Below are 26,387 nucleotides of genomic sequence, written 5' to 3'. Positions count from 1 at the left end.
GTAAATATATTACTTACACGTGCATTTTGTTTTGCAAGCGGCGCAAAAAAAATTAAAAAGGGAATGCAACACGAGGACTTCCCAGGAGGTCACCCATCCTAGTACTACTCTCGCCAAGCACGCTTAACTTCGGAGTTCTGATGGGATCCAGTGCATTAGTGCTGGTATGATCGCATCCGACATGTTACCCCCCGTCTTCGTCCCTTATCCTTGCCCCTCCCAGCTCCACTACAAAGACGATTGTACATTGCTTTGGCCGCTCCCTCTCAACTACGGAGACGAGTTTAACGCGGTTTCCACCCCTCCCTCTCAACCGCACCAGTGCACGCTTGCCGCGCCACAACGCCGCCGCTAGACTCGTGAATCGTGAGCACCCAGCTATAACTTACCGCACTCATGCAAAATAATAAAACACGGTAAATATATTACTTACAGATGCGTTTTGTTTTGCAAGCGGGGCAAAAAAAAATTAAAAAGGGAATGCAACATGAGGACTTCCCAGGAGGTCACCCACCTAGTACTACTAAGCCCAAGCACGCTTAACTTCGGAGTTCTGATGGGATCCGGTGCTTTAGTGCTGGTATGATCGCATCCGACATGTTACCCCCGTCTTCGTCCCTTATCCTTGCCCCTCCCAGCTCCACTATAAAGACGATTGTACATTGCTTTGGCCGCTCCCTCTCAACTACGGAGACGAGTTTAACGCGGTTTCCACCCCTCCCTCTCAACCGCACCAGTGCACGCTTGCCGCGCCACAACGCCGCCGCTAGACTCGTGAATCGTGAGCACCCAGCTATAACTTACCGCACTCGTGCAAAATAATAAAACACGGTAAATATATTACTTACACGTGCGTTTTGTTTTGCAAGCGGCGCAAAAAAAATTAAAAAGGGAATGCAACACGAGGACTTCCCAGGAGGTCACCCATCCTAGTACTACTCTCGCCCAAGCACGCTTAACTTCGGAGTTCTGATGGGATCCGGTGCTTTAGTGCTGGTATGATTGCATCCGACATGTTTCCCCCGTCTTCGTCCCTTATCCTTGCCCCTCCCAGCTCCACTACAAAGACGATTGTACATTGCTTTGGCCGCTCCCTCTCAACTACGGAGACGAGTTTAACGCGGTTTCCACCCCTCCCTCTCAACCGCACCATTGCACGCTTGCCGCGCGACAACGCTGCCGCTAGACTCGTGAATCATGAGCACCCAGCTATAACTTACCGCACTCGTGCAAAATAATAAAACACGGTAAATATATTACTTACACGTGCGTTTTGTTTTGCAAGCGGCGCAAAAAAAAATTAAAAAGGGAATGCAACACGAGGACTTCCCAGGAGGTCACCCATCCTAGTACTACTCTCGCGAAGCACGCTTAACTTCGGAGTTCTAATGGGATCCAGTGCATTAGTGCTGGTATGATCGCATCCGACATGTTACCCCCCGTCTTCGTCCCTTATCCTTGCCCCTCCCAGCTCCACTACAAAGACGATTGTACATTGCTTTGGCCGCTCCCTCTCAACTACGGAGACGAGTTTAACGCGGTTTCCACCCCACCCTCTCAACCGACCAGTGCACGCTTGCCGCGCCACAATGCCGCCGCTAGATTCGTGAATCGTGAGCACCCAGCTATAACTTACCGCACTCGTGCAAAATAATAAAACACGGTAAAGATATTACTTACACGTGCGTTTTGTTTTGCAAGCGGCGCAAAAAAAATTTAAAAAAGGAATGCAACACGAGGACTTCCCAGGAGGTCACCCATCCTAGTACTACTCTCGCCCAAGCACGCTTAACTTCAGAGTTCTGATGGGATCCGGTGGTTTAGTGCTAGTATGATCGCATCCAACATGTTACCCCCGTCTACGTCCCTTATCCTTGCCCCTCCCAGCTCCACTACAAAGACGATTGTACATTGCTTTGGCCGCTCCCTCTCAACTACGGAGATGAGTTTAACGCGGTTTCCACCCCTCCCTCTCAACCTCACTAGTGCATGCTTGCCACGCCACAACGCCGCCGCTAGACTCGTGAATCGTGAGCACCCAGCTATAACTTACCGCACTTGTGCAAAATAATAAAACACGGTAAATATTTTACTTACACGTGCATTTTGTTTTGCAAGCGGTGCAAAAAAAATTAAAAAGGGAATGCAACACGAGGACTTCCCAGGAGGACACCCATCCTAGTACTACTCTCGCCCAAGCACGCTTAACTTCGGAGTTCTGATGGGATCCAGTGCTTTACTGCTGGTATGATCGCATCCGACATGTTACCCCCGTCTTCGTCCCTTATCCTTGCCCCTCCCAACTCCACTACAAAGACGATTGTACATTGCTTTGGCCGCTCCCTCTCAACTACGGAGACGAGTTTAACGCGGTTTCCACCCCTCCCTCTCAACCGCACCAGTGCACGCTTGCCGCGCCACAACGCCGCCGCTAGACTCGTGAATCGTGAGCACCCAGCTATAACTTACCGCACTCGTGCAAAATAATAAAACACGGTAAATATATTACTTACACATGCGTTTTGTTTTGCAAGCGAGGCAAAAAAAATTAAAAAGGGAATGCAACATGAGGACTTCCCAGGAGGTCACCCACCTAGTACTACTCTCGCCCAAGCAAGCTTAACTTCGGAGTTCTGATGGGATCCGGTGCTTTAGTGCTGGTATGATCGCATCCGACATGTTACCCCCGTCTTCGTCCCTTATCCTTGCCCCTCCCAGCTCCACTACAAAGACGATTGTACATTGCTTTGGCCGCTCCCTCTCAACTACGGAGACGAGTTTAACGCGGTTTCCACCCCTCCCTCTCAACCGCACCAGTGCACGCTTGCCGCGCCACAACGCCGCCGCTAGACTCGTGAATCGTGAGCACCCAGCTATAACTTACCGCACTCGTGCAAAATAATAAAACACGGTAAATATATTACTTACACGTGCATTTTGTTTTGCAAGCGGCGCAAAAAAAATTAAAAAGGGAATGCAACACGAGGACTTCCTAGGAGGTCACCCATCCTATTACTACTCTCGCCAAGCACGCTTAACTTCGGAGTCCTGATGGGATCCAGTGCATTAGTGCTGGTATGATCGCATCCGACATGTTACCCCCCGTCTTCGTCCCTTATCCTTGCCCCTCCCAGCTCCACTACAAAGACGATTGTACATTGCTTTGGCCGCTCCCTCTCAACTACGGAGACGAGTTTAACGTGGTTTCCACCCCACCCTCTCAACCGACCAGTGCACGCTTGCCGCGCCACAATGCCGCCGCTAGATTCGTGAATCGTGAGCACCCAGCTATAACTTACCGCACTCGTGCAAAATAATAAAACACGGTAAATATATTACTTACACGTGCGTTTTGTTTTGCAAGCGGCGCAAAAAAAATTAAAAAGGGAATGCAACACGAGGACTTCCCAGGAGGTCACCCATCCTAGTACTACTCTCGCCCAAGCACGCTTAACTTCGGAGTTCTGATGGGATCCGGTGCTTTAGTGGTGGTATGATTGCATCCGACATGTTACCCCCGTCTTCGTCCCTTATCCTTGCCCCTCCCAGCTCCACTACAAAGACGATTGTACATTGCTTTGGCCGCTCCCTCTCAACTACGGAGACGAGTTTAACGCGGTTTCCACCCCTCCCTCTCAACCGCACCATTGCACGCTTGCCGCGCCACAACGCTGCCGCTAGACTCGTGAATCATGAGCACCCAGCTATAACTTACCGCACTCGTGCAAAATAATAAAACACGGTAAATATATTACTTACACGTGCGTTTTGTTTTGCAAAGTGGCGCAAAAAAAATTAAAAAGGGAATGCAACACGAGGACTTCCCAGGAGGTCACCCATCCTAGTACTACTCTCGCCAAGCACGCTTAACTTCGGAGTTCTGATGGGATCCAGTGCATTAGTGCTGGTATTATCGCATCCGACATGTTACCCCCCGTCTTCGTCCCTTATCCTTGCCCCTCCCAGCTCCACTACAAAGACGATTGTACATTGCTTTGGCCGCTCCCTCTCAACTACGGAGACGAGTTTAACGCGGTTTCCACCCCACCCTCTCAACCGACCAGTGCACGCTTGCCGGGCCACAATGCCGCCGCTAGATTCGTGAATCGTGAGCACCCAGCTATAACTTACCGCACTCGTGCAAAATAATAAAACACGGTAAATATATTACTTACACGTGCGTTTTGTTTTGCAAGCGGCGCAAAAAAAATTAAAAAGGGAATGCAACACGAGGACTTCCCAGGAGGTCACCCATCCTAGTACTACTCTCGCCCAAGCACACTTAACTTCAGAGTTCTGATGGGATCCGGTGGTTTAGTGCTAGTATGATCGCATCCAACATGTTACCCCCGTCTACGTCCCTTATCCTTGCCCCTCCCAGCTCCACTACAAAGACGATTGTACATTGCTTTGGCCGCTCCCTCTCAACTACGGAGATGAGTTTAACGCGGTTTCCACCCCTCCCTCTCAACCGCACTAGTGCATGCTTGCCACGCCACAACGCCGCCGCTAGACTCGTGAATCGTGAGCACCCAGCTATAACTTACCGCACTTGTGCAAAATAATAAAACACGGTAAATATATTACTTACACATGCGTTTTGTTTTGCAAGCGGGGCAAAAAAAAATTAAAAAGGGAATGCAACATGAGGACTTCCCAGGAGGTCACCCACCTAGTACTACTCTCGCCCAAGCAAACTTAACTTCGGAGTTCTGATGGGATCCGGTGCTTTAGTGCTGGTATGATCGCATCCGACATGTTACCCCCCGTCTTCGTCCCTTATCCTTGCCCCTCCCAGCTCCACTACAAAGACGATTGTACATTGCTTTGGCCGCTCCCTCTCAACTACGGAGACGAGTTTAACGCGGTTTCCACCCCACCCTCTCAACCGACCAGTGCACGCTTGCCGCGCCACAATGCCGCCGCTAGATTCGTGAATCGTGAGCACCCAGCTATAACTTACCGCACTCGTGCAAAATAATAAAACACGGTAAATATATTACTTACACGTGCGTTTTGTTTTGCAAGCGGCGCAAAAAAATTAAAAAGGGAATGCAACACGAGGACTTCCCAGGAGGACACCCATCCTAGTACTACTCTCGCCCAAGCACGCTTAACTTCGGAGTTCTGATGGGATCCAGTGCTTTAGTGCTGGTATGATCGCATCCGACATGTTACCCCCGTCTTCGTCCCTTATCCTTGCCCCTCCCAACTCCACTACAAAGACGATTGTACATTGCTTTGGCCGCTCCCTCTCAACTACGGAGACGAGTTTAACGCGGTTTCCACCCCTCCCTCTCAACCGCACCAGTGCACCCTTGCCGCGCCATAACGCCGCCGCTAGACTCGTGAATCGTGAGCACCCAGCTATAACTTACCGCACTTGTGCAAAATAATAAAACACGGTAAATATATTACTTACACATGCGTTTTGTTTTGCAAGCGGGGCAAAAAAAAATTAAAAAGGGAATGCAACATGAGGACTTCCCAGGAGGTCACCCACCTAGTACTACTCTCGCCCAAGCAAGCTTAACTTCGGAGTTCTGATGGGATCCGGTGCTTTAGTGCTGGTATGATCGCATCCGACATGTTACCCCCGTCTTCGTCCCTTATCCTTGCCCCTCCCAGCTCCACTACAAAGACGATTGTACATTGCTTTGGCCGCTCCCTCTCAACTACGGAGACGAGTTTAACGCGGTTTCCACCCCTCCCTCTCAACCGCACCAGTGCACGCTTGCCGCGCCACAACGCCGCCGCTAGACTCGTGAATCGTGAGCACCCAGCTATAACTTACCGCACTCGTGCAAAATAATAAAACACGGTAAATATATTACTTACACGTGCATTTTGTTTTGCAAGCGGCGCAAAAAAAAATTAAAAAGGGAATGCAACACGAGGACTTCCTAGGAGGTCACCCATCCTAGTACTACTCTCGCCAAGCACGCTTAACTTCGGAGTTCTGATGGGATCCAGTGCATTAGTGCTGGTATGATCGCATCCGACATGTTACCCCCCGTCTTCGTCCCTTATCCTTGCCCCTCCAAGCTCCACTACAAAGACGATTGTACATTGCTTTGGCCGCTCCCTCTCAACTACGGAGACGAGTTTAACGCGGTTTCCACCCCACCCTCTCAACCGACCAGTGCACGCTTGCCGCGCCACAATGCCGCCGCTAGATTCGTGAATCGTGAGCACCCAGCTATAACTTACCGCACTCGTGCAAAATAATAAAACACGGTAAATATATTACTTACACGTGCGTTTTGTTTTGCAAGCGGCGCAAAAAAAATTAAAAAGGGAATGCAACACGAGGACTTCCTAGGAGGTCACCCATCCTAGTACTACTCTCGCCCAAGCATGCTTAACTTCAGAGTTCTGATGGGATCCGGTGCTTTAGTGCCGGTATGATTGCATCCGACATGTTACCCTCGTCTTCGTCCCTTATCCTTGCCCCTCCCAGCTCCACTACAAAGACGATTGTACATTGCTTTGGCCGCTCCCTCTCAACTACGGAGACGAGTTTAACGCGGTTTCCACCCCTCCCTCTCAACCGCACCATTGCACGCTTGCCGCGCCACAACGCTGCCGCTAGACTCGTGAATCATGAGCACCCAGCTATAACTTACCGCACTCGTGCAAAATAATAAAACACGGTAAATATATTACTTACACGTGCGTTTTGTTTTGCAAGCGGCGCAAAAAAAATTTAAAAGGGAATGCAACACGAGGACTTCCCAGGAGGTCACCCATCCTAGTACTACTCTCGCCCAAGCACGCTTAACTTCGGAGTTCTGATGGGATCCAGTGCATTAGTGCTGGTATGACCGCGTCCGACATGTTACCCCCCGTCTTCGTCCCTTATCCTTGCCCCTCCCAGCTCCACTACAAAGACGATTGTACATTGCTTTGGCCGCTCCCTCTCAACTACGGAGACGAGTTTAACGCGGTTTCCACCCCACCCTCTCAACCGACCAGTGCACGCTTGCCGCGCCACAATGCCGCCGCTAGATTCGTGAATCGTGAGCACCCAGCTATAACTTACCGCACTCGTGCAAAATAATAAAACACGGTAAATATATTACTTACACGTGCGTTTTGTTTTGCAAGCGGCGCAAAAAAAATTTAAAAAGGGAATGCAACACGAGGACTTCCCAGGAGGTCACCCATCCTAGTACTACTCTCGCCCAAGCACGCTTAACTTCAAAGTTCTGATGGGATCCGGTGGTTTAGTGCTAGTATGATCGCATCCAACATGTTACCCCCGTCTACGTCCCTTATCCTTGCCCCTCCCAGCTCCACTACAAAGACGATTGTACATTGCTTTGGCCGTTCCCTCTCAACTACGGAGATGAGTTTAACGCGGTTTCCACCCCTCCCTCTCAACCGCACTAGTGCATGCTTGCCACGCCACAACGCCGCCGCTAGACTCGTGAATCGTGAGCACCCAGCTATAACTTACCGCACTTGTGCAAAATAATAAAACACGGTAAAAATATTACTTACACGTGCATTTTGTTTTGCAAGCGGTGCAAAAAAAATTAAAAAGGGAATGCAACACGAGGACTTCCCAGGACGACACCCATCCTAGTACTACTCTCGCCCAAGCACGCTTAACTTCGGAGTTCTGATGGGATCCAGTGCTTTAGTGCTGGTATGATCGCATCCGACATGTTACCCCCGTCTTCGTCCCTTATCCTTGCCCCTCCCAACTCCACTACAAAGACGATTGTACATTGCTTTGGCCGCTCCCTCTCAACTACGGAGACGAGTTTAACGCGGTTTCCACCCCTCCCTCTCAACCGCACCAGTGCACGCTTGCCGCGCCACAACGCCGCCGCTAGACTCGTGAATCGTGAGCACCCAGCTATAACTTACCGCACTCGTGCAAAATAATAAAACACGGTAAATATATTACTTACACATGCGTTTTGTTTTGCAAGCGGGGCAAAAAAAAATTAAAAAGGGAATGCAACATGAGGAATTCCCAGGAGGTCACCCACCTAGGACTACTCTCGCCCAAGCACGCTTAACTTCGGAGTTCTGATGGGATCCGGTGCTTTAGTGCTGGTATGATCGCATCCGACATGTTACCCCCGTCTTCGTCCCTTATCCTTGCCCCTCCCAGCTCCACTACAAAGACGATTGTACATTGCTTTGGCCGCTCCCTCTCAACTACGGAGACGAGTTTAACGCGCTTTCCACCCCTCCCTCTCAACCGCACCAGTGCACGCTTGCCGCACCACAACGCCGCCGCTAGACTCGTGAATCGTGAGCACCCAGCTATAACTTACCGCACTCGTGCAAAATAATAAAACACGGCAAATATATTACTTACACGTGCGTTTTGTTTTGCAAGCGGCGCAAAAAAAATTAAAAAGGGAATGCAACACGAGGACTTCCCAGGAGGTCACCCATCCTAGTACTACTCTCGCCCAAGCACGCTTAACTTCGGAGTTCTGATTGGATCCGGTGCTTTAGTGCTGGTATGATTGCATCCGACTTGTTACCCCCGTCTTCGTCCCTTATCCTTGCCCCTCCCAGCTCCACTACAAAGACGATTGTACATTGCTTTGGCCGCTCCCTCTCAACTACGGAGACGAGTTTAACGCGGTTTCCACCCCTCCCTCTCAACCGCACCATTGCACGCTTGCCGCGCCACAACGCTGCCGCTAGACTCGTGAATCATGAGCACCCAGCTATAATTTACCGCACTCATGCAAAATAATAAAACACGGTAAATATATTACTTACACGTGCGTTTTGTTTTGCAAGCGGCGCAAAAAAAAATTAAAAAGGGAATGCAACACGAGGACTTCCCAGGAGGTTACCCATCCTAGTACTACTCTCGCCAAGCACGCTTAACTTCGGAGTTCTGATGGGATCCAGTGCATTAGTGCTGGTATGATCGCATCCGACATGTTACCCCCCGTCTTCGTCCCTTATCCTTGCCCCTCCCAGCTCCACTACAAAGACGATTGTACATTGCTTTGGCCGCTCCCTCTCAACTACGGAGACGAGTTTAACGCGGTTTCCACCCCACCCTCTCAACCGACCAGTGCACGCTTGCCGCGCCACAATGCCGCCGCTAGATTCGTGAATCGTGAGCACCCTGCTATAACTTACCGCACTCGTGCAAAATAATAAAACACGGTAAATATATTACTTACATGTGCGTTTTGTTTTGCAAGCGGCGCAAAAAAAATTAAAAAGGGAATGCAACACGAGGACTTCCCAGGAGGTCACCCATCCTAGTACTACTCTCGCCCAAGCACGCTTAACTTCAGAGTTCTAATGGGATCCGGTGGTTTAGTGCTAGTACGATTGCATCGAACATGTTACCCCCGTCTACGTCCCTTATCCTTGCCCCTCCCAGCTCCACTACAAAGACGATTGTACATTGCTTTGGCCGCTCCCTCTCAACTACGGAGATGAGTTTAACGCGGTTTCCACCCCTCCCTCTCAACCGCACTAGTGCATGCTTGCCACGCCACAACGCCGCCGCTAGACTCGTGAATCGTGAGCACCCAGCTATAACTTACCGCACTTGTGCAAAATAATAAAACACGGTAAATATATTACTTACACGTGCATTTTGTTTTGCAAGGGGTGCAAAAAAAATTAAAAAGGGAATGCAACACGAGGACTTCCTAGGAGGACACCCATCCTAGTACTACTCTCGCCCAAGCACGCTTAACTTCGGAGTTCTGATGGGATCCAGTGCTTTAGTGCTGGTATGATCGCATCCGACATGTTACCCCCGTCTTCGTCCCTTATCCTTGCCCCTCCCAACTCCACTACAAATACGATTGTACATTGCTTTGGCGCTCCCTCTCAACTACGGAGACGAGTTTAACGCGGTTTCCACCCCTCCCTCTCAACCGCACCAGTGCACGCTTGCTGCGCCACAACGCCGCCGCTAGACTCGTGAATCGTGAGCACCCAGCTATAACTTACCGCACTCGTGCAAAATAATAAAACACGGTAAATATATTACTTACACATGCGTTTTGTTTTGCAAGCGGGGCAAAAAAAATTAAAAAGGGAATGCAACATGAGGACTTCCCAGGAGGTCACCCACCTAGTACTACTCTCGCCCAAGCAAGCTTAACTTCGGAGTTCTGATGGGATCCGGTGCTTTAGTGCTGGTATGATCGCATCCGACATGTTACCCCCGTCTTCGTCCCTTATCCTTGCCCCTCCCAGCTCCACTACAAAGACGATTGTACATTGCTTTGGCCGCTCCCTCTCAACTACGGAGACGAGTTTAACGCGGTTTCCACCCCTCCCTCTCAACCGCACCAGTGCACGCTTGCCGCGCCACAACGCCGCCGCTAGACTCGTGAATCGTGAGCACCCAGCTATAACTTACCGCACTCGTGCAAAATAATAAAACACGGTAAATATATTACTTACACGTGCATTTTGTTTTGCAAGCGGCGCAAAAAAAAATTAAAAAGGGAATGCAACACGAGGACTTCCTAGGAGGTCACCCATCCTAGTACTACTCTCGCCAAGCACGCTTAACTTCGGAGTTCTGATGGGATCCAGTGCATTAGTGCTGGTATGATCGCATCCGACATGTTACCCCCCGTCTTCGTCCCTTATCCTTGCCCCTCCCAGCTCCACTACAAAGACGATTGTACATTGCTTTGGCCGCTCCCTCTCAACTACGGAGACGAGTTTAACGCGGTTTCCACCCCACCCTCTCAACCGACCAGTGCACGCTTGCCGCGCCACAATGCCGCCGCTAGATTCGTGAATCGTGAGCACCCAGCTATAACTTACTGCACTCGTGCAAAATAATAAAACACGGTAAATATATTACTTACACGTGCGTTTTGTTTTGCAAGCGGCGCAAAATAAATTAAAAAGGGAATGCAACACGAGGACTTCCCAGGAGGTCACCCATCCTAGTACTACTCTCGCCCAAGCACGCTTAACTTCAGAGTTCTGATGGGATCCGGTGCTTTAGTGCTGGTATGATTGCATCCGACATGTTACCCCCGTCTTCGTCCCTTATTCTTGCCCCTCCCAGCTCCACTACAAAGACGATTGCACATTGCTTTGGCCGCTCCCTCTCAACTACGGAGACGAGTTTAACGCGGTTTCCACCCCTCCCTCTCAACCGCACCATTGCACGCTTGCCGCGCCACAACGCTGCCGCTAGACTCGTGAATCATGAGCACCCAGCTATAACTTACCGCACTCGTGCAAAATAATAAAACACGGTAAATATATTACTTACACGTGCGTTTTGTTTTGCAAGCGGTGCAAAAAAAATTAAAAAGGGAATGCAACACGAGGACTTCCCAGGAGGTCACCCATCCTAGTACTAATCTCGCCAAGCACGCTTAACTTTGGAGTTCTGATGGGATCCAGTGCATTAGTGCTGGTATGATCGCATCCGACATGTTACCCCCCCGTCTTCGTCCCTTATCCTTGCCCCTCCCAGCTCCACTACAAAGACGATTGTACATTCCTTTGGCCGCTCCCTCTCAACTACGGAGACGAGTTTAACGCGGTTTCCACCCCACCCTCTCAACCGACCAGTGCACGCTTGCCGCGCCACAATGCCGCCGCTAGATTCGTGAATCGTGAGCACCCAGCTATAACTTACCGCACTCGTGCAAAATAATAAAACACGGTAAATATATTACTTACATGTGCGTTTTGTTTTGCAAGCGGCGCAAAAAAAATTAAAAAGGGAATGCAACATGAGGACTTCCCAGGAGGTCACCCATCCTAGTACTACTCTCGCCCAAGCGCGCTTAACTTCAGAGTTCTGATGGGATCCGGTGGTTTAGTGCTAGTATGATCGCATCCAACATGTTACCCCCGTCTACGTCCCTTATCCTTGCCCCTCCCAGCTCCACTACAAAGACGATTGTACATTGCTTTGGTCGCTCCCTCTCAACTACGGAGATGAGTTTAACGCGGTTTCCACCCCTCCCTCTCAACCGCACTAGTGCATGCTTGCCACGCCACAACGCCGCCGCTAGACTCGTGAATCGTGAGCACCCAGCTATAACTTACCGCACTTGTGCAAAATAATAAAACACGGTAAATATATTACTTACACGTGCATTTTGTTTTGCAAGCGGTGCAAAAAAAATTAAAAAGGGAATGCAACACGAGGACTTCCCAGGAGGACACCCATCCTAGTACTACTCTCGCCCAAGCACGCTTAACTTCGGAGTTCTGATGGGATCCAGTGCTTTAGTGCTGGTATGATCGCATCCGACATGTTACCCCCGTCTTCGTCCCTTATCCTTGCCCCTCCCAACTCCACTACAAAGACGATTGTACATTGCTTTGGCCGCTCCCTCTCAACTACGGAGACGAGTTTAACGCGGTTTCCACCCCTCCCTCTCAACCGCACCAGTGCACGCTTGCCGCGCCACAACGCCGCCGCTAGACTCGTGAATCGTGAGCACCCAGCTATAACTTACCGCACTCGTGCAAAATAATAAAACACGGTAAATATATTACTTACACATGCGTTTTGTTTTGCAAGCGGGGCAAAAAAAAATTAAAAAGGGAATGCAACATGAGGACTTCCCAGGAGGTCACCCACCTAGTACTACTCTCGCCCAAGCAAGCTTAACTTCGGAGTTCTGATGGGATCCGGTGCTTTAGTGCTGGTATGATCGCATCCGACATGTTACCCCCGTCTTCGTCCCTTATCCTTGCCCCTCCCAGCTCCACTACAAAGACGATTGTACATTGCTTTGGCCGCTCCCTCTCAACTACGGAGACGAGTTTAACGCGGTTTCCACCCCTCCCTCTCAACCGCACCATTGCACGCTTGCCGCGCCACAACGCTGCCGCTAGACTCGTGAATCATGAGCACCCAGCTATAACTTACCGCACTCGTGCAAAATAATAAAACACGGTAAATATATTACTTACACGTGCGTTTTGTTTTGCAAGCGGTGCAAAAAAAATTAAAAAGGGAATGCAACACGAGGACTTCCCAGGAGGTCACCCATCCTAGTACTAATCTCGCCAAGCACGCTTAACTTTGGAGTTCTGATGGGATCCAGTGCATTAGTGCTGGTATGATCGCATCCGACATGTTACCCCCCCCCGTCTTCGTCCCTTATCCTTGCCCCTCCCAGCTCCACTAGAAAGACGATTGTACATTCCTTTGGCCGCTCCCTCTCAACTACGGAGACGAGTTTAACGCGGTTTCCACCCCACCCTCTCAACCGACCAGTGCACGCTTGCCGCGCCACAATGCCGCCGCTAGATTCGTGAATCGTGAGCACCCAGCTATAACTTACCGCACTCGTGCAAAATAATAAAACACGGTAAATATATTACTTACACGTGTGTTTTGTTTTGCAAGCGGCGCAAAAAAAATTAAAAAGGGAATGCAACATGAGGACTTCCCAGGAGGTCACCCATCCTAGTACTACTCTCGCCCAAGCACGCTTAACTTCAGAGTTCTGATGGGATCCGGTGGTTTAGTGCTAGTATGATCGCATCCAACATGTTACCCCCGTCTACGTCCCTTATCCTTGCCCCTCCCAGCTCCACTACAAAGACGATTGTACATTGCTTTGGTCGCTTCCTCTCAACTACGGAGATGAGTTTAACGCGGTTTCCACCCCTCCCTCTCAACCGCACTAGTGCATGCTTGCCACGCCACAACGCCGCCGCTAGACTCGTGAATCGTGAGCACCCAGCTATAACTTACCGCACTTGTGCAAAATAATAAAACACGGTAAATATATTACTTACACGTGCATTTTGTTTTGCAAGCGGTGCAAAAAAAATTAAAAAGGGAATGCAACACGAGGACTTCCCAGGAGGACACCCATCCTAGTACTACTCTCGCCCAAGCACGCTTAACTTCGGAGTTCTGATGGGATCCAGTGCTTTAGTGCTGGTATGATCGCATCCGACATGTTACCCCCGTCTTCGTCCCTTATCCTTGCCCCTCCCAACTCCACTACAAAGACGATTGTACATTGCTTTGGCCGCTCCCTCTCAACTACGGAGACGAGTTTAACGCGGTTTCCACCCCTCCCTCTCAACCGCACCAGTGCACGCTTGCCGCGCCACAACGCCGCCGCTAGACTCGTGAATCGTGAGCACTCAGCTATAACTTACCGCACTCGTGCAAAATAATAAAACACGGTAAATATATTACTTACACATGCATTTTGTTTTGCAAGCGGGGCAAAAAAAAATTAAAAAGGGAATGCAACATGAGGACTTCCCAGGAGGTCACCCACCTAGTACTACTCTCGCCCAAGCAAGCTTAACTTCGGAGTTCTGATGGGATCCGGTGCTTTAGTGCTGGTATGATCGCATCCGACATGTTACCCCCGTCTTCGTCCCTTATCCTTGCCCCTCCCAGCTCCACTACAAAGACGATTGTACATTGCTTTGGCCGCTCCCTCTCAACTACGGAGACGAGTTTAACGCGGTTTCCACCCCTCCCTCTCAACCGCACCAGTGCACGCTTGCCGCGCCACAACGCCGCCGCTAGACTCGTGAATCGTGAGCACCCAGCTATAACTTACCGCACTCGTGCAAAATAATAAAACACGGTAAATATATTACTTACACGTGCATTTTGTTTTGCAAGCGGTGCAAAAAAAAATTAAAAAGGGAATGCAACACGAGGACTTCCTAGGAGGTCACCCATCCTAGTACTACTCTCGCCAAGCACGCTTAACTTCGGAGTTCTGATGGGATCCAGTGCATTAGTGCTGGTATGATCGCATCCGACATGTTACCCCCCGTCTTCGTCCCTTATCCTTGCCCCTCCCAGCTCCACTACAAAGACGATTGTACATTGCTTTGGCCGCTCCCTCTCAACTACGGGGACGATTTTAACGCGGTTTCCACCCCACCCTCTCAACCGACCAGTGCACGCTTGCCGCGCCACAATGCCGCCGCTAGATTCGTGAATCGTGAGCACCCAGCTATAACTTACCGCACTCGTGCAAAATAATAAAACACGGTAAATATATTACTTACACGTGCGTTTTGTTTTGCAAGCGGCGCAAAAAAATTAAAAAGGAAATGCAACACGAGGACTTCCCACGAGGTCACCCATCCTAGTACTACTCTCGCCCAAGCACGCTTAACTTCAGAGTTCTGATGGGATCCGGTGGTTTAGTGCTAGTATGATCGCATCCAACATGTTACCCCCGTCTACGTCCCTTATCCTTGCCCCTCCCAGCTCCACTACAAAGACGATTGTATATTGCTTTGGCCGCTCCCTATCAACTACGGAGATGAGTTTAACGCGGTTTCCACCCCTCCCTCTCAACCGCACTAGTGCATGCTTGCCGCGCCACAACGCCGCCGCTAGACTCGTGAATCGTGAGCACCCAGCTATAACTTACCGCACTTGTGCAAAATATTAAAACACGGTAAATATATTACTTACACGTGCATTTTGTTTTGCAAGCGGTGCAAAAAAAATTAAAAAGGGAATGCAACATGAGGACTTCCCAGGAGGTCACCCACCTAGTACTACTCTCGCCCAAGCACGCTTAACTTCGGAGTTCTGATGGGATCCGGTGCTTTAGTGCTGGTATGATCGCATCCGACATGTTACCCCCGTCTTCGTCCCTTATCCTTGCCCCTCCCAGCTCCACTACAAAGACGATTGTACATTGCTTTGGCCGCTCCCTCTCAACTACGGAGACGAGTTTAACGTGGTTTCCACCCCTCCCTCTCAACCACACCAGTGCACGCTTGCCGCGCCACAACGCCGCCGCTAGACTCGTGAATCGTGAGCACCCTGCTATAACTTACCGCACTCGTGCAAAATAATAAAACACGGTAAATATATTACTTACACGTGCGTTTTGTTTTGCAAGCGGCGCAAAAAAAATTAAAAAGGGAATGCAACACGAGGACTTCCCAGGAGGTCACCTATCCTAGTACTACTCTCGCCCAAGCACGCTTAACTTCGGAGTTTTGATGGGATTCGGTGCTTTAGTGCTGGTATGATTGTATCGGACATGTAACCCCCGTCTTCGTCCCTTATCCTTGCCCCTCCCAGCTCCACTACAAAGACGATTGTACATTGCTTTGGCCGCTCCCTCTCAACTACGGAGACGAGTTTAACGCGGTTTCCACCCCTCCCTCTCAACCGCACCATTGCACGCTTGCCGCGCCACAACGCTGCCGCTAGACTCGTGAATCATGAGCACCCAGCTATAACTTACTGCACTCGTGCAAAATAATAAAACACGGTAAATATATTACTTACACGTGCATTTTGTTTTGCAAGCGGCGCAAAAAAAATTAAAAAGGGAATGCAACACGAGGACTTCCCAGGAGGTCACCCATCCTAGTACTACTCTCGCCCAAGCACGCTTAACTTCGGAGTTCTGATGGGATCCAGTGCTTTAGTGCTGGTATGATCGCATCCGACATGTTACCCTCCGTCTTCGTCCCTTATCCTTGCCCCTCCCAGCTCCACTACAAAGACGATTGTACATTGCTTTGGCCGCTCCCTCTCAACTACGGAGACGAGTTGAACGCGGTTTCCACCCCTCCCTCTCAACCGCACCAGTGCACGCTTGCCGCGCCACAACGGTGCCGCTAGATTCGTGAATCGTGAGCACCCAGCTATAACTTACCGCACTCGTGCAAAATAATAAAACACGGTGAATATATTACTTACACGTGTGTTTTGTTTTGCAAGCGGCGCAAAAAAAATTAAAAAGGGAATGCAACACGAGGACTTCCCAGGAGGTCACCCATCCTAGTACTACTCTCGCACAAGCACGCTTAACTTCAGAGTTCTGATGGGATCCGGTGGTTTAGTGCTGGTATGATGGCATCCAACATGTTACCCCCGTCTACGTCCCTTATCCTTGCCCCTCCCAGCTCCACTACAAAGACGATTGTACATTGCTTTGGCCGCTCCCTCTCAACTACGGAGACGAGTTTAACGCGGTTTCCACCCCTCCCTCTCAACCGCACTAATTCACGCTTGCCGCGCCACAACGCCGCCGCTAGACTCGTGAATAGTGAGCACCCATCTATAACTTACCGCACTTGTGCAAAATAATAAAACACGGTAAATATATTACTTACACGTGCATTTTGTTTTGCAAGCGGCGCAAAAAAAATTAAAAAGGGAATGCAACACGAGGACTTCCCAGGAGGACACCCATCCTAGTACTACTCTCGCCCAAGCACGCTTAACTTCGGAGTTCTGATGGGATCCAGTGCTTTAGTGCTGGTATGATCGCATCCGACATGTTACCCCCGTCTTCGTCCCTTATCCTTGCCCCTCCCAACTCCACTACAAAGACGATTGTACATTGCTTTGGCCGCTCCCTTTCAACTACGGAGACGCGTTTAACGCGGTTTACACCCCTCCCTCTCAACCGCACCAGTGCACGCTTGCCGCGCCACAACGCCGCCGCTAGACTCGTGAATCGTGAGCACCCAGCTATAACTTACCGCACTCGTGCAAAATAATAAAACACGGTAAATATATTACATACATGTGCGTTTTGTTTTGCAAGCGGGGCAAAAAAAATTAAAAAGGGAATGCAACACGAGGACTTCCCAGGAGGTCACCCATCCTAGTACTACTCTCGCCCAAGCAAGCTTAACTTCGGAGTTCTGATGGGATCCGGTGATTTAGTGCTGGTATGATCGCATCCGACATGTTACCCCCGTCTTCGTCCCTTATCCTTGCCCCTCCCAGCTCCACTACAAAGACGATTGTACATTCCTTTGGCCGCTCCCTCTCAACTACGGAGACGAGTTTAACGCGGTTTCCACCCCTCCCTCTCAACTGCACCATTGCACGCTTGCCGCGCCACAACGCTGCCGCTAGACTCGTGAATCATGAGCACCCAGCTATAACTTACCGCACTCGTGCAAAATAATAAAACACGGTAAATATATTACTTACACGTGCGTTTTGTTTTGCAAGCGGAGCAAAAAAATTAAAAAGGGAATGCAACACGAGGACTTCCCAGGAGGTCACCCATCCTAGTACTACTCTCGCCCAAGCACGCTTAACTTCGGAGTTCTGATGGGATCCAGTGCTTTAGTGCTGGTATGATCGCATCCGACATGTTACCCCCCGTCTTCGTCCCTTATCCTTGCCCCTCCCAGCTCCACTACAAAGACGATTGTACATTGCTTTCGCCGCTCCCTCTCAACTACGGAGCCGAGTTTAATGCGGTTTCCACCCCTCCCTCTCAACCGCACCAGTGCAAGCTTGGTGCGCCACAATGCCGCCGCTAGACTCGTGAATCATGACACCCAGCTACAACTTACCGCACTCGTGCAAAATAATAAAACACGGTAAATATATTACTTACACGTGCGTTTTGTTTTGCAAGCGGCGCAAAAAAAATTAAAAAGGGAATGCAACACGAGGACTTCCCAGGAGGTCACCCTGTCACATCCCTAGTCTGGTATGACTTAGACTAGCTAGCTATTTGTGCATCATATTTAAATTTCATTTAAATTTGAAATGAGGATTGGTGGAACCCTCAGAATCATTTTTGAAAATGACCTAAATAAAAATTTCTCCAAAAGGGTCCAAGAAAATGCTCATGATGCCCTCTAAAAATATTGGACAGAGATAAAAATCAAAACAATATTTTTAGGAGCTCATGGATAATTATTTTGGCCATTTGGATTAATTCGATAAATATTTGCATTGGATATATATTTCTATATATATGAAATATGGTCCAAAAATTATGCCAATTATACAAGAGCTCTGGAATAATACCATTAGCCCCTACAAAAATTGGCATAATAAAATTAAATGATTTAATATAGTTATTAAATCAAACAAATGTCAGAAAATTAGAAAAGAAAACAGAAAAGGGGAGAGAGACTTACCTGGGCCACTTACCTGGCCCATCTCCAGCTGGCGGCCCAGCCCACCCGCGCTGCCTTCTGTCGTCCCCCTCCTCGGACAGAAGGACGAGGGCGTGTGCCCGACGCTCGCCGGCACGCGCGTGCGCCACCTCCCCCCCTGCTGGCCACCTCCTGCTTCCTTCTCTCGCCCTCGATGCCCCGGACGAAGCCACGCAGCTGCCCCGCACCGCTCTCACTCTCCCTCGCCCTCCTCCTCTTCCCCTGCTCTCTCTCCCTCTCACCCGAAGCACTGCCGCCGCCGCAGCTCGCCACCGACGCGCTCCCCGCCGTCCCCTCGCCCTCCGTAGAGCCCCCGAGCTCCGCCGCGACCCCCTCTACCTCCTCATCGAGCCAAGCAAGACGGAGCATCCCGTGGAGCCATCGCCGTCGCCATCCTCGCCTCCGGCCGCCGTGGGTACTCGCCGTCGATTCGGGAGCTTCCGGGCATCCCCGACCTCGCCCTCGCGCTTGCTGGATGCGCGGTGAGCTCCTCCACCGTTCCCCTCTCTTCTCCCTCCCGTTCCCGCGCCGTAGCGCCGCTCCCCACCACGGCCGAAGCCCCTCGCCGCCGTCCATGTCGCCGCCGCCGTCTCGGCCCGCCTCCGCCCAAACCAAGCCTCCCTCCGCGTTCCTGGTGCCACGAGGGTGCCGCCGGGCCCCTCAGGTGGCCTCCCCGTGCCCCGCAGCCCGATCCCGCTCGCGCCTGAACCCCGGCCGCCGCCGCAAGCTTGCTCCGGCGAGCTCCGGCGCCCCCGCAGCCCCCCCAACCAGCTCCCCTGGTTGCGGACGAAGACGGGCTACGCCCCGGTGGTCTTCGCGCGATCAAACGCCGTCTATAACGCAAGTCCGGCGAGTCGCCACCGCGCTAATGGTCGCCGCCGGCCAGAACTCCGGCGGGCTGACGTGGCTTAGCTAATTAGTCACTAATCCCCCACCTACTGACGCTGACCAGTGGGCCCAGGGTTTAGTCAAAGCTAGTCAGCCCGGGTTTGACTCGGGGTTAACCCCAGTGTCACTGACGTGTGGGACCCACACGTCAGGTTTGACCCTGGACAGCCGCGTTGACCCGCTGACGTCGTGCTGACGTCATGCTGGCGCAGTATATATTTTCTGGAATTAAAATAATTCAGAAAATCCAGAAAATGATTTAAACTTCAAAAATTCATAACAATTCAACCGTAGCTCAGATTGAAATAATTTATATATGAAAAATTATCAGAAAAATGCCATCTTTCCATCTGTACTAGTTTCATGCATGAAAAACAAACTTATACATGCTGAATATGGGAAAACACATTATGGCATATATAAGAGACTTAATTTAGAAATGCATTTGAACCTTTGGTTCAAATGGACTTCAAACCAAGTGAACACTAGTTGCATTAGCTCAACAGCATCACATCTACATGCCATGTTCATGCATCATATTGTTGCATATGATTGTGTGTTGATTGCCGGCACCGTTCCTTCTCGATAGGTCCTGCTCCGGAGACGTTCCAGAGTACCTGTCTGTGAAGCAGTGCCTCCCTTGTTGATTTACCAGGCAAGCAAACCCCCTTGTTCATTTCGATAAAACCCTACTCTCTCGCTCCTGCTCTCAGTTATTGCATTAGGACAACAACGATTCATCTGCTACTTTGTGCTGCGGTAGTTGAACCCATTCCTCTGCATGACCTGCCATTGCCACAGTAAATAGTTGAAACCCACTAGCATGTGTAGGAGTTGATTGAAGCCATTGTTGTGTTCCTACCATGCTATGCCTGCTATTGCTTAGAGTTGTGTCAGGTCTGATTCATTGGGAATGAATTGGAGTGTCACGATATGTTCTGATGCTGAGAGTGAAGTGTGTGAACACGATTTGGTAAAGGTAGCGGTGAGAGGCCATGTAGGAGTACATGGTGGGTTGTCTCACTGGAACCGTCCTTAAGCCCTGAGTTCTGTGTATGTTGTCCAATGACTCGATACTACCACACATTGGGCTCCGGGCGCTCCAAGCCCTCTCGACTTATTAACCAACTTGATCTCTGTCCAGGAGTCGCAACTAGTTTCTGGTGTTTGTAGGTAGTGCTATTTTTCTACCAAGTGGCACCCGGCAGGGTGGGCATGGGACAAACTAGGCACACGTGGCCCGGTGTACCGAGTGGCACCCGGTTGGTGGGCTCGGGAACCCTGTACACATCGTTTGGGGCCGTAAGCGACACCCCGGCCGGATCTCCTTGCGGATGGAACCCGAATAGGCGATAAACCTGGACTAGAGTCTTGTGTGGTTAGTCAGGTCGTGGCCGACACCCTCGCCAGGCTTCCGCTTGAAGGTTGCCGAGATACATGACGTGTACATGGCGGTAAGTGGCGAGAGCGTGTGTGAAGAAGTACACCCCTGCAGGGTTAACATGATCTATTCGAATAGCCGGGTCCGCGGTTATGGACTTCTTGGATGCTTACATGGTACATAGACAACTTGAAGAGGATACTATAAAATGCTCAAGACAAGTGTGAGTGCTATGGACGGCCTTCTCGTAGGGAGACGGGGATGAATCCATAGTAGTGTATTGTGTGGTGATTAGTGGACTCGTGTACGTTGTTTCACCTCAAGAGTTTCTGGTAGTCGTAGAATAGGATAGCCACAGAGTCAAAGCTGGCTTGCTGCAACTAAACCCCACATTACCCTCTTGATACCAATGCATGTACGATAGGATCTGATGTAAGTCTTGCTGAGTACCTTTGTACTCATGTTGCTTTATTTATGTTTTTGCAGCGGAGACTTCGGTCTTACTAGTGTTCTCGTGGACTTCGACTAGTAGCTAGTACCTCAGCTACGATCTTGATCGGATGTTGTAGATAGTCAGGCTCTTCAGCCTTTTTCTTTTGTAGATGTCTGTACCCAGACATGTAATGCTTCCGCTTGTTGCTTGTATGCTCTGTATGATGGGTCTTGTGACCCCTGTTTGCAATTTATACTATGACGGCTCTTCTGAGCCTTTATCTATATGAGTTGTTGAGTTATGCTGTGATGCCATGTTGTACAGCACATACTTGCATGTTATGCGTACGTGTAATGTGTATTGCTATGTGTGGGATCTGACTATCTAGTTGTTTATTCTTAGTAGCCTCTCTTACCGGGAAATGTCTCCTAGTGCTTCCACTAAGCCCTGGTAGCTTGCTACTGCTCCGGAACACTTAGGCAGGCCGGCATGTGTCCTTCTTCGATCCTGTGTCTGTCCCTTCGGGGAAATGTCACGCGATGAATACCGGAGTCCTGCTAGCCCGCTACAGCCCGGTTCACCGGAGTCCTGTTAGCCCAGTGCGACAGCCTGAATTCACTCGTTGATGACCGACACGTTCGATGCTGGGTCATGGATGCCTGTCCCTGTAAGTGAGTGCCACTTTGGGTTTACGACTAGCCATGTCAGACCGGTCTCTTTATCATATGGATGCTAGCGACACCATCATATACGTGTGCCAAAATGCGCAAACGGTCCCGGGCAAAGGTAAGGCGACACCCGTGGGGATACCATGCGTGAGGCCGCAAAGCGATATGAGGTGTTACATGCTAGATCGATGTGGCATCGAGTCGGGGTCCTGACAGCTTTTGGTATCAGAGCTTGACTGCCTGTAGGATTACCAAGCCATACTGGTCGAAGTTGAGTCTAGAAATTCTTTAGTTATATAAGGGAATTGATTGTGGGATGGAACGTAAGGCTCTTTTTACTCCTTTACCTCATGGCCTTCTGATCTGAGTCATCCTATCTTTCCGACGGGGTTAAGGAACTAGGCTTCTCCTCCGTCTATCAGGATCACGTGTTACTACTCCGTAGTTCCATAGGACTGGTTGATCAAAGTCATACCCCAGTTTCGAGTACTTCCGGTGTAGTCTGGTTAGTACTATCTCAGAACCTTGAGTGATGATGATAAGTATGTTACTACCCCATTTTTAGTAGGATGTCTCATTCTGAGCATTTTACTGCCGTTATGCTGCCGGATTTTCCCTAGGAGTTCGAGTGATACTAATTCCTTGTCCTATATTCTACAGTCCTTAGTTGTTGCTGATTCCGTCCTTGACTCGTTTCTCAGGATGTCATCAGCCAAGCAAAGTTCCGTTGCTCGTAACCAGAATCACGGAGATGGTAGGTATGAGGATCCTCCCGACCAGCCTTCGTTGACAGAGTTCATGCTAGAGATGGAAAGGAACAAGCATGAGTCCAACCACTTGTTGGCACATATCGAGGAGAACACCGCACATCAGTCCAACAAGTCTGTGACCATTCATGATTTCGTCCGCTTGCACCCACCTACCTTTCATCATTCCATCGAGCCACTCGATGCAGATGACTGGCTCCGTAGCATCACCCATAAGCTGCGTTCCGCGAACGTAGCTGAAGATGACAAGGTCACTTATGTCACATACCACCTGGAAGGTCCTGCTAGTCTTTGGTGGCAGAACTACGAGGCTATGCCTCCAGCTGGCCAGATTCCTACCTGGAAGGATTTCACTGAGGCTTTTCGCGAGCATCACATTCCCCAGGCCCTTCTTGATCGCAAGAGAGAAGAGTTCTGTAGTCTCACCCAGAATAAGATGGCTGTTGATGCTTATAGCAGAGAGTTCGAGAACCTCGCCCGTTATGCCACAGAAGAAGTGTCCACGGATGCTAAGAAGCAGGCTAGGTTCCGGAAAGGTCTCAACCCCAAGTTGCGTCGTGATCTCCACCTGCATCATTGTGATACATTCCAAGCCCTTGTGAACAAGGCCATCAATGCAGAGACAGCTCAACTCACTTACGAGGAGTCTCGTAAGCACACCCGTGATTTGGGATCCTCCTCTGGCTCTAGTTCCCTGAAACGCCGGATTTGGGTTCCAAACTCCGCTCTTCCTTCCGGTTATACACCGAGGTCATCTCATGTGGTGCCTCCTCCAGCTCAGTCGTATGTTCCACCCAGGCCTACTGGCAGACTGTTTGTCAGTGCGGGTCCCCGTCCAACCTCAGGGACTTGCTTCACATGCGGGAAGCCAGGACACTATGCACGTGATTGCTCTCAGACTAGTTATGCTCCACCCCAGCCCGAGAAGACTGTTGGCTGTATTAAGCCATCACGCAAGATGATCAGTGTCAAGTCAGTTTCCACTGAACGTGGACGTGTGCATCACGTCTCAGCTAAAGACGCTCATGATGATCCGGATGTCGTTCTTGGTACACTCCTTGTCAATTGTCACCCAGCATCAGTTCTATTCGATACTGGAGCATCTCACTCCTTCATTTCTGAAGGCTATGCTCGTTTGCACGACATATCATTTTGTGATATGCCAACTCCGCTTGAAATCCAAACCCCAGGGTCTAGATGGCAGACCACCAGAATCAGCCATGGTAACGAAATTCTTGTTGATAGACTTGTATTCCTTGCATCACTTGTAGCCCTCAAGTCTTCAGATATTAACATCATCTTGGGTATGGACTGGATGACAGCTCATCATGCCAAGATTGATTGTTACACAAGACCTGTTCAACTTACACACCCATCTGGCAGGATAGTCACCGTCTCCACTAGAGTTGCAAAGCGTCAGCTCTATTCTCTTAATGCCAGCCCCCTTCCAGACCTTGAAGATATCCCGGTAGTCCGTGACTTTCCGGATGTCTTTCCAGAGGAACTGCCAGGTGTTCCACCTGACAGAGATGTAGAGTTCGTCATAGATCTTATCCCAGGAACAGCTCCAATCTCCCGGAGACCTTACAAGATGGCACCCCTAGAACTAGCCGAGCTTAAGAAACAACTCGATGAGTCCTTGCAAAAGGGTTTCATCCGTCCTAGTTCTTCTCCTTGGGCTTGCCCCGTCCTCTTTGTCAAGAAGAAAGACGGTACGGACCGGATGGTCATTGATTATCGTCCCGTTAATTTGGTCACGATAAAGAACAAGTATCCGCTTCCCAGGATCAACGACCTGTATGATCAGCTCGCTGGATCCTCAGTCTTCTCCAAGATGGATTTAAGGTTAGGCTACCATCAAATCAAGATCAGAAACGGGGACATTCCCAAGACAGCTTTTGTCACTCGTTATGGTCAGTACGAGTACACCGTCATGTCCTTTGGCCTAACCAACGCCCCAGCCACATTCTCCCGCTTGATGAACTCGATCTTCATGGAGTACTTAGATAAGTTCGTCGTGGTTTACCTCGATGATATTCTTATTTACTCGAAGAACGAGGAAGAGCATGCCGAACATCTTAGACTTGTTTTAGAAAAACTCAGAGAACACCGTCTTTATGCCAAGTTCTCCAAGTGTGAATTTTAGTTGCCAGAAGTGACCTACCTAGGCCACGTAATCTCTGGTAAGGGCATTGCTGTCAATCCCGAGAGAGTTCAAGCCGTTCTCGATTGGACTCCACCTGAGACCGTGAAACAAGTTAGGAGTTTCCTTGGCCTAGCCAGCTATTGTCGCCGCTTTGTTGAAAACTTCTCCAAAGTAGCCAAACCCCTCACGGAACTTCTCAAGAAAGATAAAAAGTTCGAGTGGTCCCCACAGTGTGAGTACAGTTTTCAGGAACTGAAAAGACGCCTGACTTCTGCTCCCATACTTGTGCCACCGGATTTCACTAAAGACTTTATTATCTACTGCGACGCCTCACGACAGGGACTAGGTTGCATTCTTATGCAGGATCGTCATGTGATTGCCTATGCATCTCGACAGTTGCATCCACATGAGGAGAATTATCCTACACATGATCTAGAGCTTGCATCCGTAGTCTATGCACTCAAGACCTGGCGACATTACCTCCTTGGTAAACGTTGCGAGATTTACACCGATCACCAGAGTCTCAAGTATATCTTCACCCAACCGGATCTGAACCTTAGGCAAAGACGTTGGTTGGAGTTGATCACAGATTATGATCTAGGGATTACCTACACCCCAGGCAAAGCCAATGTCATGGCCGATGCTCTAAGCCGTAAATCTTATTGCAACAATCTCATGTTGCAGCAAGGCCAACCACTTCTCCATGAGGAATTCTGTAAGCTTAACCTTCACATAGCTCCTCGCGGATTCCTTTCTACTCTGGTGGCGAAACCTGATGTCAGGACCCTGACTCAATGCCACATAGATCTAGCATGTAACACTTCATATCACTTTGCGGCCTCACGCACGGTATTCTCACGGGTGTCGCCTTACCTTTACCCGGGACCGTTTGCGCCTTTTGGCACACGTATATGACAGTGTCGCTAGCATCCATATGATAAGGAGCCCGGGCTGACATGGCTAGTCGTAAACCCAAAGTGGCACAAACTTACAGGGACAGGCATCCATGACCCAGCATCGAACGTGTCGATCATCAGCGAGTGAATCCAGGCTGTAGCACTGGGCTAGCAGGACTCCGGTGAACCGGGCTGTAGCGGGCTAACAGGACTCCGGTATTCATCGCGTGACATTTCCCCGAAGGGACAGACACAGGAACGAAGAAGGACACATGCCGGCCAGCCTAAGTGTTCCGGAGCAGTAGCAAGCTACCATGGCTCGGTGGAAACACTAGGAGACA

The 26,387-nt window shown here is 50.0% G+C and overlaps 44 non-coding genes across 44 annotated transcripts; all 44 read right to left on the bottom strand.

The window, feature by feature from the left end:
- Positions 1-60: 60 nt before the first annotated feature.
- On the bottom strand, positions 61-178 carry LOC119351303. The gene has a single exon (XR_005169821.1). It is a non-coding gene; the product is annotated as a 5S ribosomal RNA (ribosomal RNA).
- Positions 179-477: 299 nt separating this feature from the next.
- On the bottom strand, positions 478-594 carry LOC119351392. Its single transcript, XR_005169902.1, has one exon. It is a non-coding gene; the product is annotated as a 5S ribosomal RNA (ribosomal RNA).
- Positions 595-891: 297 nt separating this feature from the next.
- On the bottom strand, positions 892-1,010 carry LOC119351031. The gene has a single exon (XR_005169580.1). It is a non-coding gene; the product is annotated as a 5S ribosomal RNA (ribosomal RNA).
- A 298-nt stretch (positions 1,011-1,308) lies between these two features.
- LOC119351380 lies at positions 1,309-1,426 on the bottom strand. Its single transcript, XR_005169892.1, has one exon. It is a non-coding gene; the product is annotated as a 5S ribosomal RNA (ribosomal RNA).
- Positions 1,427-1,724: 298 nt separating this feature from the next.
- LOC119351214 lies at positions 1,725-1,843 on the bottom strand. The gene has a single exon (XR_005169737.1). It is a non-coding gene; the product is annotated as a 5S ribosomal RNA (ribosomal RNA).
- A 297-nt stretch (positions 1,844-2,140) lies between these two features.
- LOC119351236 lies at positions 2,141-2,259 on the bottom strand. The gene has a single exon (XR_005169758.1). It is a non-coding gene; the product is annotated as a 5S ribosomal RNA (ribosomal RNA).
- A 297-nt stretch (positions 2,260-2,556) lies between these two features.
- Positions 2,557-2,674, bottom strand: LOC119351322. Its single transcript, XR_005169838.1, has one exon. It is a non-coding gene; the product is annotated as a 5S ribosomal RNA (ribosomal RNA).
- A 297-nt stretch (positions 2,675-2,971) lies between these two features.
- On the bottom strand, positions 2,972-3,089 carry LOC119351393. Its single transcript, XR_005169903.1, has one exon. It is a non-coding gene; the product is annotated as a 5S ribosomal RNA (ribosomal RNA).
- A 297-nt stretch (positions 3,090-3,386) lies between these two features.
- On the bottom strand, positions 3,387-3,505 carry LOC119351170. The gene has a single exon (XR_005169697.1). It is a non-coding gene; the product is annotated as a 5S ribosomal RNA (ribosomal RNA).
- A 298-nt stretch (positions 3,506-3,803) lies between these two features.
- On the bottom strand, positions 3,804-3,921 carry LOC119351335. The gene has a single exon (XR_005169850.1). It is a non-coding gene; the product is annotated as a 5S ribosomal RNA (ribosomal RNA).
- Positions 3,922-4,218: 297 nt separating this feature from the next.
- Positions 4,219-4,337, bottom strand: LOC119351239. Its single transcript, XR_005169761.1, has one exon. It is a non-coding gene; the product is annotated as a 5S ribosomal RNA (ribosomal RNA).
- Positions 4,338-4,635: 298 nt separating this feature from the next.
- LOC119351349 lies at positions 4,636-4,753 on the bottom strand. The gene has a single exon (XR_005169863.1). It is a non-coding gene; the product is annotated as a 5S ribosomal RNA (ribosomal RNA).
- Positions 4,754-5,049: 296 nt separating this feature from the next.
- Positions 5,050-5,168, bottom strand: LOC119351541. The gene has a single exon (XR_005170023.1). It is a non-coding gene; the product is annotated as a 5S ribosomal RNA (ribosomal RNA).
- A 298-nt stretch (positions 5,169-5,466) lies between these two features.
- On the bottom strand, positions 5,467-5,584 carry LOC119351321. The gene has a single exon (XR_005169837.1). It is a non-coding gene; the product is annotated as a 5S ribosomal RNA (ribosomal RNA).
- A 298-nt stretch (positions 5,585-5,882) lies between these two features.
- On the bottom strand, positions 5,883-6,000 carry LOC119351341. Its single transcript, XR_005169856.1, has one exon. It is a non-coding gene; the product is annotated as a 5S ribosomal RNA (ribosomal RNA).
- A 297-nt stretch (positions 6,001-6,297) lies between these two features.
- Positions 6,298-6,416, bottom strand: LOC119351249. Its single transcript, XR_005169770.1, has one exon. It is a non-coding gene; the product is annotated as a 5S ribosomal RNA (ribosomal RNA).
- A 297-nt stretch (positions 6,417-6,713) lies between these two features.
- On the bottom strand, positions 6,714-6,832 carry LOC119351227. Its single transcript, XR_005169750.1, has one exon. It is a non-coding gene; the product is annotated as a 5S ribosomal RNA (ribosomal RNA).
- A 298-nt stretch (positions 6,833-7,130) lies between these two features.
- LOC119351278 lies at positions 7,131-7,249 on the bottom strand. The gene has a single exon (XR_005169797.1). It is a non-coding gene; the product is annotated as a 5S ribosomal RNA (ribosomal RNA).
- A 297-nt stretch (positions 7,250-7,546) lies between these two features.
- On the bottom strand, positions 7,547-7,665 carry LOC119351270. The gene has a single exon (XR_005169790.1). It is a non-coding gene; the product is annotated as a 5S ribosomal RNA (ribosomal RNA).
- A 298-nt stretch (positions 7,666-7,963) lies between these two features.
- On the bottom strand, positions 7,964-8,081 carry LOC119351325. Its single transcript, XR_005169841.1, has one exon. It is a non-coding gene; the product is annotated as a 5S ribosomal RNA (ribosomal RNA).
- Positions 8,082-8,378: 297 nt separating this feature from the next.
- On the bottom strand, positions 8,379-8,497 carry LOC119351122. The gene has a single exon (XR_005169658.1). It is a non-coding gene; the product is annotated as a 5S ribosomal RNA (ribosomal RNA).
- Positions 8,498-8,795: 298 nt separating this feature from the next.
- On the bottom strand, positions 8,796-8,913 carry LOC119351331. The gene has a single exon (XR_005169846.1). It is a non-coding gene; the product is annotated as a 5S ribosomal RNA (ribosomal RNA).
- Positions 8,914-9,210: 297 nt separating this feature from the next.
- On the bottom strand, positions 9,211-9,329 carry LOC119351350. Its single transcript, XR_005169864.1, has one exon. It is a non-coding gene; the product is annotated as a 5S ribosomal RNA (ribosomal RNA).
- A 297-nt stretch (positions 9,330-9,626) lies between these two features.
- On the bottom strand, positions 9,627-9,745 carry LOC119351204. The gene has a single exon (XR_005169728.1). It is a non-coding gene; the product is annotated as a 5S ribosomal RNA (ribosomal RNA).
- Positions 9,746-10,041: 296 nt separating this feature from the next.
- Positions 10,042-10,159, bottom strand: LOC119351319. Its single transcript, XR_005169836.1, has one exon. It is a non-coding gene; the product is annotated as a 5S ribosomal RNA (ribosomal RNA).
- Positions 10,160-10,457: 298 nt separating this feature from the next.
- On the bottom strand, positions 10,458-10,575 carry LOC119351340. The gene has a single exon (XR_005169855.1). It is a non-coding gene; the product is annotated as a 5S ribosomal RNA (ribosomal RNA).
- A 297-nt stretch (positions 10,576-10,872) lies between these two features.
- Positions 10,873-10,991, bottom strand: LOC119351360. The gene has a single exon (XR_005169873.1). It is a non-coding gene; the product is annotated as a 5S ribosomal RNA (ribosomal RNA).
- Positions 10,992-11,288: 297 nt separating this feature from the next.
- On the bottom strand, positions 11,289-11,406 carry LOC119351305. Its single transcript, XR_005169823.1, has one exon. It is a non-coding gene; the product is annotated as a 5S ribosomal RNA (ribosomal RNA).
- Positions 11,407-11,704: 298 nt separating this feature from the next.
- Positions 11,705-11,823, bottom strand: LOC119351357. The gene has a single exon (XR_005169871.1). It is a non-coding gene; the product is annotated as a 5S ribosomal RNA (ribosomal RNA).
- Positions 11,824-12,120: 297 nt separating this feature from the next.
- On the bottom strand, positions 12,121-12,239 carry LOC119351529. The gene has a single exon (XR_005170013.1). It is a non-coding gene; the product is annotated as a 5S ribosomal RNA (ribosomal RNA).
- A 298-nt stretch (positions 12,240-12,537) lies between these two features.
- Positions 12,538-12,655, bottom strand: LOC119351318. The gene has a single exon (XR_005169835.1). It is a non-coding gene; the product is annotated as a 5S ribosomal RNA (ribosomal RNA).
- A 297-nt stretch (positions 12,656-12,952) lies between these two features.
- On the bottom strand, positions 12,953-13,070 carry LOC119351304. Its single transcript, XR_005169822.1, has one exon. It is a non-coding gene; the product is annotated as a 5S ribosomal RNA (ribosomal RNA).
- A 300-nt stretch (positions 13,071-13,370) lies between these two features.
- LOC119351302 lies at positions 13,371-13,489 on the bottom strand. Its single transcript, XR_005169820.1, has one exon. It is a non-coding gene; the product is annotated as a 5S ribosomal RNA (ribosomal RNA).
- Positions 13,490-13,786: 297 nt separating this feature from the next.
- Positions 13,787-13,905, bottom strand: LOC119351518. Its single transcript, XR_005170002.1, has one exon. It is a non-coding gene; the product is annotated as a 5S ribosomal RNA (ribosomal RNA).
- A 298-nt stretch (positions 13,906-14,203) lies between these two features.
- On the bottom strand, positions 14,204-14,321 carry LOC119351317. The gene has a single exon (XR_005169834.1). It is a non-coding gene; the product is annotated as a 5S ribosomal RNA (ribosomal RNA).
- A 298-nt stretch (positions 14,322-14,619) lies between these two features.
- On the bottom strand, positions 14,620-14,737 carry LOC119351339. Its single transcript, XR_005169854.1, has one exon. It is a non-coding gene; the product is annotated as a 5S ribosomal RNA (ribosomal RNA).
- Positions 14,738-15,033: 296 nt separating this feature from the next.
- On the bottom strand, positions 15,034-15,152 carry LOC119351269. Its single transcript, XR_005169789.1, has one exon. It is a non-coding gene; the product is annotated as a 5S ribosomal RNA (ribosomal RNA).
- A 297-nt stretch (positions 15,153-15,449) lies between these two features.
- On the bottom strand, positions 15,450-15,567 carry LOC119351250. The gene has a single exon (XR_005169771.1). It is a non-coding gene; the product is annotated as a 5S ribosomal RNA (ribosomal RNA).
- A 297-nt stretch (positions 15,568-15,864) lies between these two features.
- On the bottom strand, positions 15,865-15,983 carry LOC119351397. Its single transcript, XR_005169907.1, has one exon. It is a non-coding gene; the product is annotated as a 5S ribosomal RNA (ribosomal RNA).
- Positions 15,984-16,280: 297 nt separating this feature from the next.
- On the bottom strand, positions 16,281-16,399 carry LOC119351092. The gene has a single exon (XR_005169632.1). It is a non-coding gene; the product is annotated as a 5S ribosomal RNA (ribosomal RNA).
- A 298-nt stretch (positions 16,400-16,697) lies between these two features.
- LOC119351345 lies at positions 16,698-16,816 on the bottom strand. The gene has a single exon (XR_005169859.1). It is a non-coding gene; the product is annotated as a 5S ribosomal RNA (ribosomal RNA).
- A 297-nt stretch (positions 16,817-17,113) lies between these two features.
- On the bottom strand, positions 17,114-17,232 carry LOC119351506. The gene has a single exon (XR_005169992.1). It is a non-coding gene; the product is annotated as a 5S ribosomal RNA (ribosomal RNA).
- Positions 17,233-17,529: 297 nt separating this feature from the next.
- Positions 17,530-17,648, bottom strand: LOC119351206. The gene has a single exon (XR_005169730.1). It is a non-coding gene; the product is annotated as a 5S ribosomal RNA (ribosomal RNA).
- Positions 17,649-17,944: 296 nt separating this feature from the next.
- LOC119351580 lies at positions 17,945-18,063 on the bottom strand. Its single transcript, XR_005170055.1, has one exon. It is a non-coding gene; the product is annotated as a 5S ribosomal RNA (ribosomal RNA).
- Between the last annotated feature and the right edge of the window lie 8,324 nt (positions 18,064-26,387).

The sequence above is a fragment of the Triticum dicoccoides genome, chromosome 1B, assembly GCF_002162155.2.
Source record: "Triticum dicoccoides isolate Atlit2015 ecotype Zavitan chromosome 1B, WEW_v2.0, whole genome shotgun sequence".
NCBI lineage: Eukaryota > Viridiplantae > Streptophyta > Magnoliopsida > Poales > Poaceae > Triticum > Triticum dicoccoides.
Note: the sequence above shows the minus strand (reverse complement) of the source record. Positions and strands in the feature narration are given on the sequence as shown.